At 40.6% G+C, this 12720-nt stretch overlaps 1 protein-coding gene across 1 annotated transcript in view; it reads right to left on the reverse strand.

Moving 5' to 3' along the window:
- Positions 1-4804: 4804 nt before the first annotated feature.
- The window catches only part of LOC123586621 (translation initiation factor IF-2-like), a 49380-nt gene continuing 41464 nt past the window's right edge, over positions 4805-12720 (reverse strand). The window contains exons 3-4 of the mRNA XM_045455833.1: positions 8145-8219; positions 4805-6009 (exon numbers count right to left, since the gene is read on the reverse strand). The gene's annotated coding sequence lies outside the window, so the exon portion shown is untranslated. The remainder of the gene's footprint in view (positions 6010-8144; positions 8220-12720) is intronic.

Genomic DNA, 12720 nt, shown 5'->3' on the forward strand with positions numbered 1-12720 from the left:
TGGGGCCCCTGGGTGGTTCAGTCAGTTGAGCATCCAACTTCAGCTCAGGTCATGATCTCATAGCTCATGGGTTCAGGCCACGCATTGGGCCCTGTGCTGACAGCTCAGAGCCTAGAGCCTGCTTCAGATTCTGTGTCTCCCTCTCTTTCTGTCCCTCCCCTGCTCACACTCTGTCTCTCTCTCTCAAAAATAAATAAACGTTTTAAAAAAAGAGTGTACAGCACTTAAAGCAAGGTCTGTTTAACTCCATTGTCCATATTCCACTACTCCTTAATCACTACCCCAAAATTAATAACTTCTATTCATTAAGCGCCTACTGTGAGCCGGGCACACTGGCAGTGTAACACTTTACAAATGTTATCTCAGTTCACTCTCAGAAAAACACTGTGGGGTAGATATTATCAATCTTCTCTTACAAATGAGAAAACTAGCTCAGAGTGTTAAACACCTTGACTAAGAACCCACACGTAGTAAGCGACAGTATCAGAGTGTGAACTAGTCGATATGGATAAAGCAATCATATTATTGTGCATGTGCTGCTTTGCAATTCAGAGGTAGAAAAGTTGGAATGAACAATTACACCCTGAATTCTGAGTTTTGCTGGAGCTAATATAGCTCCTTTAGTGAGTTTTAATGATCCCAGAAATTACTTCATTTTATAACCTATTCCTCTCTTAACCTCCCATCAAGTCCTGATATTTAACGTCTACAAGGCAAAACTGAGTTGACAGCATGTTGACAATCACAGAGGGGATTTTCATAATCTCATTTGTTTGGCCAGGTTTAATTTCAAACTGGAATAAGTATTTTCCTTCTCTTATTTATATGTTTGTAAGCACCGTGTGCATGTGTGTGTGTGTGTGTGTGAGAGAGAGAGAGAGAGAGAGAGAGACTGAGAAACAGAAACAAAAAGACAGACAGAGACAGAGACAGAGAGACAGAAAGATGGATGCAAGGAGAGAGAGTGGGCTACAGGGAGGGAGATGTAGAGGCCACTTTTAGGCAAACAAGCCTGAGCAATGGAATGTAGAAAGAGCCCACAGTCACCCCTGAGTAAAGACAGGCCCATCAGGCGACCTACCTCAAAATATTCACACGCCCTAACTGACCAGTGGGGTTACTTACACCAAAAAGGGAGAATTCTGGATGCTGCCATACCTTCTCATCTTGCCCCTTTAAAACCAGCCCAAACCCACTGCCTTGTTGCAGCCTCTCCTCTGCTGTCCTGCTCACTGCTCCTTTGCCATGCATTCAATAAACTTCTATCTCTTGTGTTCTGCCTCAGAAGAATGCTTTCACTGCCCAGGACACAGGTTTCTATTGTTGCCCCATGTTTGGGGCTCCTGTCTGATTGGACAGATACCCATTTAGACACCACAGAAGAGTTGGCTCTTCCTCAATTCCTTAATTCCCAGAGTCTGAAAAAATACAACAGCTAAATCTTGAAAAATCCTTGACATACCAATTGTGCTCAAGGAGCACCCTCAGGAGGTACTGCTAATGTCTGAGAAGCTCTCTGAAGCCTGCCTTTGAGTTATTAAGGGATTGGGGAACAAAATTCAAATTCTGCGCTCCTGAAACTGGAGGGAGGCCTACTCTTCAAAAGAAGGATTTGAGAATAGAAAAATAAATTGTACTATTAATTTTCTTAATGTTTATTTATTTTTTGAGGAGGGAGGGGCAGAGAGAGAGAGGGAGATGCAAAATTTGAAGCAGGCTCCAAGCTCTGAGCTGTCAGCAGAGAAATGGACGTGGAGCTCAAACTCATGAAACATGAGATCGTGACCTAAGCCGAAGTTGGACGCTCAATCGACTGAGCCACCCGGTGCCCCTAGAAAAATAAATTTTAAAAATGAAAGGAAGATTTACTGAGCAGAGAACAATGACTCCAAGAAACAGAGAGACAGAGAGCCTAAATCATACCTCTCAAACATGGGGCTCAATTGCATGGCTGTTACTCTGACTGATGACTTCTCCTCCTTTGAATGGATTAGTAAAATGGTAGCTCTTTTCTCAAATGCTGCCTGCAGTCAAGTTGTGTTGTAGGGTTGTGGGTTTGTTTGTTTTTTTGGAGGTTGGGGGGGGGGGTGAGTGTTGGATGTTTTTAGGAATAACTTCAGCACAGCACCTTGATCATTATCAAATCGCCTCTTGAGAAAGAATATGGCTTATCGGTTTACACAGAGCTCCAAAGGTCTTTGTGCTTTTTCATTCTCTCTGGTTCAGTCCTGCTTATCTGCACACACAAGCCGCCCCCCACCCCAACATGCCACTGTGAGGACAGGACTGAAACATGAGCCTTTCTGAGTCTCAATAGTCTCTGAAGTTTTATCCTCAGCTCAAATAGAAAGCAGTTATACAAGACCTCTTGAATTAGAGAAAATAATTTCTGCTTTATTATTCAAATTACAAGCACTTGTGACTGGTTTTCAGGTCTGATTCTTTACAAACTGCTGTGTAATTCTTGAGGATCAGTTATTTAAAATTATAACTAGAAACACAAATACAATGAGGGACAGAAAGAGGAAAAATGAAAAAACGAGACAAGACAAGAGCTTATGAAAAGTGGGGAGGTGGGGAAAGCAAGAGATACATAAAACTAGTTTTTTCAGTTAGAAGCCATGTTGTATTTTTTATGTTGTTCACTCCTGCCATCTAGTGGTTTTCATACAGTAATGCGGAAGTCAGAATTAGAAATCACAAATACAAGTTTTTAAATGGGATGTCAGTCACCCAACAATTTACCTCATCCACAAGTCCTCTCCCTCTCTCTCTGGTCTAGACATGATTGTGAATGTTCCACATGTGTTACTGCCCACAGCATTTCAACAGAGAGCCAAAACTCCAGATATGGAATGAACTTTAAGTTCCAAGGTTTCCACTTACCAAGCCCCACATTGAGCAAATTCCCAGAAAACTATTATATCTTGAAATTCTAGCATTTCACCAAGTTCCTCTTCCTAAATGTTGAATGACCCAATGTAATTCTGTTTCTTGGAAGGTACTATTAAACCCAAGAGTCACATATACTAATCAAACATTAAGTGTAGTCTCCGGGTACTGATTCATTAATCACAAACATCACTTACCCTTTTTATGCTTGATGTAAAGAGACTCAATTATCCTTGATATAGTCTCAGTTTAAATTTTTTTTAAGTTGGAATTTTAAAGAATTTGCTTCAAAAATTTTTCTCAAAGACAGGTGTTTTACATTGTATATGAAGAAAAACAATGTGCCCTCTACCCTTGCAGGTTCTTGGCTGAGACCCCACTGTGATAATAGACAAATTAACAGGAAAAAAAGCCCCAGAAGTTTAATAACATATATTTCTCCTGTATACATAAGAAAAACGCAGGAAAACTGAGTAAGTCCCCTGGAAGGGCCTAAGCCACCACCTCAAATAACATCTCCAGCTAAAAACAAACAAACAAACAAAAAAGATGTTGGGGAGGAGGAGGGCAGTTATCGTAAGTTATTAGGAAAAGCACGTAAACAGGGTAAGGTTGTCATCAGGTTTTAAGCCCTTGCCTTTTTCATTGTTAAGAGTTTCTGGAAATTTAGTCATTCTTCTCTTCCCAAACAGAGAGGAAGACAGTCTTACAAATGAAGATTCCCCTTATAAATGTAAATGTCTCTTACAAAAGGGTAACATCTGCTCAATTTTCAGTGCTTCTCCCATGTCTGCAGTCTCTTAAAAATAACCAGCTCAAAATAATCAATATGCCAAAAAGGCCTATCTTGAAGTGGTATATTTTGCTCCCCTTCACCATATCTGTGATCATCAGGGCATTGTAGGCGGTCCAACTGTAGACTCAGCTGCTGTGTTGGAGGCTCCCAGTACCACTGTGAAGACAGCCGCAAGGCTTGTAGGGTTGTGAGATAAGAAAGTTTTACAAGAGTCGGACACCTGCAGTGAGGGGCCTGATCTTCCCAAACATGGTATCAGAGGCACTGGTTCTACATTTTTAAAGGGGGGAAATCACAAGGGAAACTTGATCTGAGAAGTAATGAGCTGTAAGCATGACTGGCTTGCTCTCTGGAAGAGAGTTTTGAAAAGGCATAAAACATTCCCAGGTCTAGACATGTGGATGACACGCAGAGATGGAAAATGGCAGACTGAGACAGAAGCCCAAGGCATGTTTTTTAAAAAAGAATCTGGAGAGGAGGGATGGAGAATGTTTGACCCTGACCTGTAAAAAACACAGTGCAATTTTTGAAAAATATAATTCAGAGATACAAATAAGACTTGTATTTTCCAGTGAGGGGAAATTATTATTCATCTGTTGTCCTTCTGAAATCTCCAGGTAGGTAGGCAGAAATATCTGGTATATGTAACAAAACATCTTGGAGCATGTACCTTACTAACCAAATATCCTATACTACTATATTATCATTGTTAGGCTGGGTGCCTTGACACTTGATCACTTTCAGGATTTCCTTATTTCCTACCCTTACACTCTGAATTCATGATGTCTAGCCACCCCAGCCTTCTCTATGTTCTTTGTTCTCATTCCTACCTCAGGACCTTTGTACCAGTGCTTTTCCTCTGCCTGCACTTTATTCTCCCTCATCACTTTGTCAATATGATCTCAAATTAAATATTACCTCCTCTGAAAAGTTTCCCCTGCTGGGGCGCCTGGGTGGCTCAGTTGGTTGAGCATCTGACTTTAGCTCAGGTCATGATCTCGCAGTCTACCCTGCATCAGGCTCTGTGCTGACAGCTCAGAGCCTGGAGCCTGCCTCCTATTCTGTGTCTCCCTCTCTCTCTGCCCCTCCCCCACTTGCACTCTGTCTTTCTCTCTCTCTCTCTCTCTCTCTCTCAAAAATAAACATTGAAGAAAAATTTTTAAAAGTTTTTCCTGCTACCCTGTCTAACGTTGTACCTTGCCCAACACCCTAGATTCTTTCTATCAAATAAACTTTTCTTTTCACAAAGGTAATATCACTATTTATTATGATTATGATTTTGCTTATTGTTGTTTGTTAATTATCTATCTTCCCCTATAGGATGTAAGTCCCATAAAGAGCAAGGTCTTCTACATCTTGTTTATTGCTTAAATCTACCAGGGCCCCAGCAGGAAGCAGATGAGTAGCTGGAGAAAGTTTAATAAGAGACCATTTACCAAGGGACTACTGCATGACTTCTGTTGCACAGGAGCAGTGCAGCACTCAGGGCCTGAGTCACTTCTCGGCCTAAAGGGCACTGGAGCCCAGAGAATGAGAGGCTGTTGGAAAGGACCAACAACAAGAGAGAGGACCTATAGTGGAAGGGTACTGCTGGCCCACGGTCTCTCTTTAGAAGGGAGCCTGGAAAATACATGCCTTAACTCCCTCCCTCCAACCATCCCTTCAACTGCCTGCTGACCCTTTCTGGAACTGAACACTAAAGGGAGCCAGCAGTCCCCACAGATCAGCCTCTGGGGGTAAAGAGCAGACTGGAGAAGGCTGGAGTCCAGATCTGCAGGGGCAAACAGAAGACATCCATCAGGTGACCAAATCTCAGTGCTGAGAACAGGGTCTGACAGAATAGGCACAATAAACATGTGCACAATCAATAAATAGCATAATGACTAGGAATTCAAAGCTGAAATGTCTTTGGTTTCAGAAAAAGCAAGTTGTACTTTCTCTGATGATAGCCTTTAGCCAGGAGCAGACTAAAGAGATCTGCCCTCCAGGAAGACACGAAGAAGCCAGGGACAGATGTTGGGCTGTGCAGTGCATTAAAGAAATAATGGAAGCCTATCTGAGATAGTGGATTGTGTGACATCACAACCAGCGGTAAAAGTACATACATTAGGGAGTAGAATGGGCAGTTCATTAACACTTTACAGTACAAGAGACTTTGCAGTTCACAGAGAGCTCCACAGATGCTGCCTCATTCAAGCCTTGAAGTCTTCTGGCAGACAGCAAAGTATGTCCTCGTTTTATAGATGAGGACAATCCACTTAGCCAAGTTCAGTATCTTGTCCAAGGTCATACAGCTGGCCAGAACACAGCTGGCCAGAACTCTGTATTAGAGAGAACACAGAGAAGGAAAAATAAACCTTTTGGGTAACAACAACAACAACAAAAAAAAGATCCTTTAAAAGATACGAGTGATGAGGCTGAGGGAACTTGAGAAAAGACCCAATCTGATCAAAAATCATATAGTTATTAATTGTTACCCTACTTAATTGCAGAAACCACCCACTTTTGCAGAAGTCTTTAAACCAAGTATATTAGTCTGTGAGGCAAAAATGGTATAAAACATAAAACATGAAAGAAAAAAATCAAGAATCTGGATAATTTGTCTGAATAACCCAAAGCTTAGAGATGGCATTTAAATGATCATATTGCCTCTAAAACTATTGCTCTCCTTCCTGCAGCCTAAATCCTGGCTGAGAAAGAGAAGGTAAGGTACAAGAAATTCATTTTAAGTGACAGCAATCCCCATGAAATAGTGGTGAAACAGGGCTTTTACTTCTCTGATATTAAATCTTCCCAGATAGTGGAATTCTGAACTAGTAGAGGCCAAACGATGAAACAAAAATTCATTTTTAACTATTTGTATTTATTTACCAGGTAACAGATTTAATCTTTTTCCGTGGTAGTTTACCACCAAGTCGGAATGTTATTTTTCATGTGCTGATCGTAAAGGAAGGAAGAATATTCTTACTGGGAATAAAAGTCGTTAGCCTTTACAGATGACTTTAGCACCTTCTCCCGCCTCTTTGCAGATGGAAGGAAGCCCAGCAAGGGCTCTAGAAAACCTGAACAAGAAAGGAAACGGGAGGGTTGGGGGGGCGGGCGGTATGGTATTCCTGGAGATTTTGAAAGTACAGGCAATAGGCCATGTTCTCAGCCACAATAGTTAAAATATGGTCTTCAAAGTAGCCTCAATCAGTCCCAGACTTCTTGCATTAGACTTCCAATGCTAGATTCCAATTTTAGTTCACCAGGCTTGTGGGTTTATGAGAGACACTCAAATGTTGAGCCATCAGTAAAAGGCATTTATGTAGTTTATACTGAACAATAATGAAAAAAATCTCCTCAAAATAGCTTTGTTAAGACACGCTTTTTAAAAATCTGCAAGTGAATCTTTCAGGACATTGTTTAAAATCTACTTTTGAAAGGACCCATTAAAAGCATTTCCCCGTGAGCAACGCAGCCACTGACCTGCATTATTCAATGTGCTGTACTGCAATTAATCTGAAATCCTTGCTCCCTTGCTCCCCATGTAAATGGAACAGCAGTGGAATAAAACAACTGGAAAATGAAGGTTCTCACTTTATTATTCACAAGCTGCACTCCGTAGTTGTTATTCATAGATTAGTTTCTTCTGAGACCAAAAACAATTAAGTGCACAGAAACCTAATTCTGCACAGTATGCGACAGAATTAAATAATCTACCCTGGAAATGAGTAAAACTCTAGTACTGGCCTATCTGCTCATTGTCTTTACAATACAGACTGAATCTTTGTACTTCAGGCCCCCAAGCCACTAAACGAGAATGACTTGATTTACCACAGTGTTCTATACCTCAAGCAGGACTTGAAGACTGAACTACGGGCCCAAGAAATTGATGTGTGCCTTCCAAGTGCAGGTACTAGAAACGTTGCTGTCCTGTCCTGGCGTGCATCTAACACGCCACAACACATATGACAGATCTAGGAATAGCTTTGAATCTGAGCAGGATTTGAGATTAAATGCCTCTGCCAATTACCAGTTGTGTGATTTTAAAAACTTACTTATTTCTGGAGCTAGACAGTATTATGCTAAGTGAAATAAATCAGTTAGAGAAAGACAAATGCCATATGATTTCACGCATATGTGGAATTTAACAAATGAGCACAGGAAAAAAAAAAAGAGGCAAACCATAAAACAGGCTCTTTTTTTTCTTTTTTCTTGTTTTTTTTTTTTTTTTTTCATAAAACAGATTCTTAACTATAGAGAACAAAACTGAGGGTTGCTGGAGAGGAGGTGGGCAGGGGATGGGCTAAATGGGTGATGGGTAATAAGGAGGGCATTTGTTGGGATGAGAACTGGGTTCCTATGCAAGACATGAATCACTAGGTTCTACTCCTGAAACTAATATTACACTGTATGCTAACTGGAATTTAAATAAAAACTTGAAACTACAAAAAAAAAAACCCAAACAACTTACTTATTAATCATCCTTGGACCTCAATTTCTTCATCTGTAAAAAGAGGATGATAATAGTGCACAGCTCACTGGGTAACTGAGAGGAGAGAATGAGAGAATGTGTGTAAAATTTGTAGTTCAGAGCCTAGCACATAGTAGGTCCTTTAGAGTACATGAGCTGGATATTGCTCCCACCATACTCAGGGGTAAGCCAAGCTCACTGCTCCTCTTGCATGATTTCTCTATGACTACAAACAACCCTATCCTGCTGCTCAGAATGTTCTATTCTCTCTCCTCCACTCACTGCTTGCTCTTCCCCAATGATTTCCTCCAAGAGTTTTCAGGTAAAGGGGCACAGGTGCCTTCCTCTATCCCTGTGCATCCTTGGGGTTCCTACTAAAAGAGTAGGAACAGGGGTGTGTCTGGGCGGTTCAGTCGGTTAAACTTCCGACTTGGCTCAGGTCATGATCTCATGGTTTGTGAGTTCAAGCCCTGCGTCAGGCTTTGTGCTGACAGCTCAGAGCCTGGAAGCTGCTTCAGATTCTGTGTCTCCTTCTGTCCTGCCCCTGCCCCACTCACGCTCTGTGTCTCTCACACACAAAAATGAAAATAAACATTAAAAAGAAGAAAAAGAGTAAGAACAAAGGAATAAACAAGTGAGCCCTAGGCGAGAAAATGGAAGAAAGCCTGAAGCTTCAGTGAAAATCGAGCCCACCACGTGGAGTAGAACACCATGCTTCTCACTTTCTGAACTTTGCCCTGATCACACCCTTCCTTTGCAATTCAAAATGTCCCAAAGCAGCACTTTGCCACTACAGTTGCTTGTGTATCTATTTGATGTTAGTTCTCATATTTTCATTCATTTTTTGCCTCTCATTAAAATGAAAATTTTTAAGCCTGTGTGCACTATTCAAACCAACTATTCCCTAAAATAATTTACAAGCTTCTGTTCTGTTTTGCCAAAGAAACTCTCACTTCCTCTACCAGGATGATTGTCAACTCTTGACTGTTATTGCTTAAGTCACCCAGATGCTGGCCTCCCATCTTTCAAGGGTCCCCTTCCTCCAGAATGTCACCCGAGTCAGGTCTCCCTGCACCTTCTACCACCAAGACTGTATTCAGCCTCACACCTCCTCCCCACCCCCCCCCCACCCCCCCCCACCCCGGCCCATGCCTCCTTTCTTCTCCAAGCACTACTGATCTAAGGCAGGAGGAGGAGCCAGACCAGTTCTGAGAGTTCAGGAGTGAAGATACCACAGAAGGTACACCAACTTCAAATTGAGAGTGGACATTGGAGTTCCCAAAATGTATCCACCATTCTCCATCTCTGCAGGGAATTCCTCACTGGCTTGCTCCTTTGTAGGGTCTCTAAAATCACCAGTCTCTGATGGCCTGTCTCCGCCTCACCACTGCCCTTCTGTTTATGTACATACTTCTTATTCCTGCTGGGTTGTCACTCAGAACAGTGGCAATTTACTGCCTTCTGCCCCCTCTCACCAAAGCCCCAGGCCTACGTTTGTAGATCCAAAGAATTATTAATGGGCATCGCTAAACAAAGATATGTCTACTTTATTGAAGTGTTTTCCAACTTTGTTGAGATAGAATGACATACAACATTGTGTAAGTTTAAGGTGTACAGAAGATTTGATACATGTAGATACTGTGAGGTGATGACAGTAGGACTAGATAACAGCTCCATCACCTGACATAATTATCATTATTTGTGTGTGTGGTTAGTACATTTAATATTTATTCTGTCAGAAACTTTCAAGGGTATAATACAGTATTATTAACTATAATCACCATGATGTATATTCGATCCTCAGAACTTTTCTTTCCTATAACTGGAAGTTCGTACCCTTTGACTAACATCTTCCCATTTTTCCACTGCCCCCCAGTGCCTGGCAACCACCATTCTACTCTCTGTTTCTATTAGTTTGGTTTTTTAGATTTCAAATATAAGTGAGATCATACAATATTTGTCTTTCTCTTTTTATTTCACTTAGCATGTCCTTGAGGTCCATGTAAGGTGTCATGAATAGCAAGATTTCCCTTTTTCTTATGGCTGAATAATATTCCTATGGGGTGTGTGTGTGTGTGTGTGTGTGTGTGTGTGTGTGTACTACATCTCCTTTATGTATTCATCCATCAGTGGACACTTCGGTTGTTCCCATGTCTTGGCTATTGTGAATAATGCTTCAATGAACATCAGTGTGCAGATATATCTTCAATATCCTGATTTAATTTCCTTTGCATATATACCCAGAAGTGGAATTTCTGGATCATAAGATAGTTCTGTTTTTAATTCCTTGAGAACCTCCATATTTTCCACAGTGGCTGTAACAACATTCCCAGCAACAGTACACAAGTGTTCCCTTTTCTCCACATCCTCAAGAATACCTGTGATCTCTTGTCTGTTTGATGATAGCCATTCTAACAGGTGTAAGATGATATGTAGTTGGAATTTTTGATTTGCATTTCCTGATGATTAATGATGTTGACCATCTTTACATGTACCTGTTGACCATTTTTATGTCTTCTTTATACGAATGTCTATTCAGGTCCTCTATCCATTTTTTAATTGGGTTGTTTGAGTTTTCTGCTACTGAGTCATATTAATTCCCTATATTTTTTAGATATTAACTCTCTATCAGATATATAGGCTTGCAAATATTTTCTCCCATTCCATAGATTATCTTTTCATTTTGTTGATTATTTCTTTTGCTGTGCAGAGGCTTTATAGTTTCACATAGTCCCATTTATTTGTTTTTGCTTTTGTTGTTTGCATTTTGTGTCAAATCCAAAAAATCATTGCCAAGACCCATGTCAAGGAAATTATCCCCTACATTTTCTTCTAGAGTTTTCCAGTTTTGGGGTCTTACCCTTAAGTCTTTAATTCATCCTGAGGGATTTTTGTATATAGTGTAAGATAAAGGTCCAGTTTCATTCTTTTGCATGTGGAAGTCTAGTTTTTCCAACACCATTTACTGAAGAGACTATCTTTTCCCCATTGTACATTTTTGGTGCCTTTGTTGAAATTAGTTAACTATATATGTATGGGTTTATTTCTGGATTATCTATTTTGTTCCATTAATCTATGTGTCAATGCCAGAATGTTTTAATTACTATTGCTTTGTAATACAGTTTGAAATCAGAAATTGTGATGCTTCCAGCTTTGTTCTTTCCCAGGATTGCTTTGGATATTCAGAGTCTTTTCTGGTTCCATCCAAGTTTTAGGATTGATTTTTCTCATTTCTGTGAAAAATGCCATTGGAATTTTTATAGGGATTGCATTGAAATTACAGATGGCTTTGGGGTGCCTGGGTGGCTCAGTTGGTTAAGTGTCCAACTTTGGCTCAGGTCATGATCTCAGGGTTCGTAAGTTTAGTCCCTGCATCAGGCTCTGTGCTGACAGCTCAGAGCCTAAAGCCTGTTGTATATTCTGTGTCTCCCTCTCTCTCTGCAATCCCCCTCCCTGCTTGTGCTGTCTTCTCTCTCTCTCACAAAAATAAATAAACATTTAAAAAAATTTAAGAAATTACAGATGGCTTTGGATAATATGTGCATTTTAATAATATTAATGCTTTCAATATCAATGCTTTCAATGAACATGGGATATCTTTCCATTTATTTGTATCTTCTTCATTACTTTCATTAAAGTCATTGATTTCAGTGTACAGAAGTTCACCTCCTTGATTAGATTCATTCCTACATATTTTATTGTTTTTGAGGCTAACAATAGGATTGTTCTCTTTGTTTCTTTTTCAGATATTTCATTGTTAGTGTATAGAAACAAAACTGATTTCTACATGTTGATTTTTTATCCTGTAACTTTACTGAATTTGTTGATTAGTTCTAACAGTTTTTTTGGTAGAGTCATTAAGATTCTTTCCCTCTTATCCTCTCCAACACATCCAATCTCAGATTGTTTGCTCCAGCAGTATGCCATAACTTCTCCACTAGACTTCTGGACTTTCACAAAAGCTTTCTCATCTGTGGATGACTGACTAAGTTGGTTTTCCCCAGGGACTCCCAGACTGCAGCTGCGAGGGGCTGGAGCTGGTTCATGGGTCATTTTGGAGTCCACAGCTGGGACTGAGGTCTCTTTGCCTATTATAGTTGGGTAAGACTTCTCCTAGGTTCCTTGGCATGAGGTGCTGGTGACAGAACCCAAAGCCAAACAGAGCTGTAGGTGAGTCCTCAGGAGTACAGAGCTGCTTCTAGGTCTATAGCTAAGACTAAAGTCAGTGAGTCAACTGCCTGGGTATAGACTTATCCTCACAAAACAGCTCTCCTCATTCTTGGACTGCACCAGGGTTTCACAATCTCCCACCCGGATCCCACAGCTCTCTTCAAAGGTACTTTTGTCTGTGGATGGATGCCAAACTGTTGAGGGGATACTAGTGAAAGATGTCTTATTTAGCCATCTTGCTGATATCACTGTCCAAGAGGCATCTTCTTTGAATTTGCACACTAATCATTCAAATATCCAACAGAATATTTGAAATTTCACCATTTTCTTTACTTACTTAAGGTTACATTTTTAGGTTTCCCATTCTCCTCTCCTCCCAACCAGGAGATTTCCTGGTTTTGATTTC

Source organism: Leopardus geoffroyi, chromosome C3, assembly GCF_018350155.1.
Source record: "Leopardus geoffroyi isolate Oge1 chromosome C3, O.geoffroyi_Oge1_pat1.0, whole genome shotgun sequence".
Classification (NCBI taxonomy): Eukaryota; Metazoa; Chordata; class Mammalia; order Carnivora; family Felidae; genus Leopardus; species Leopardus geoffroyi.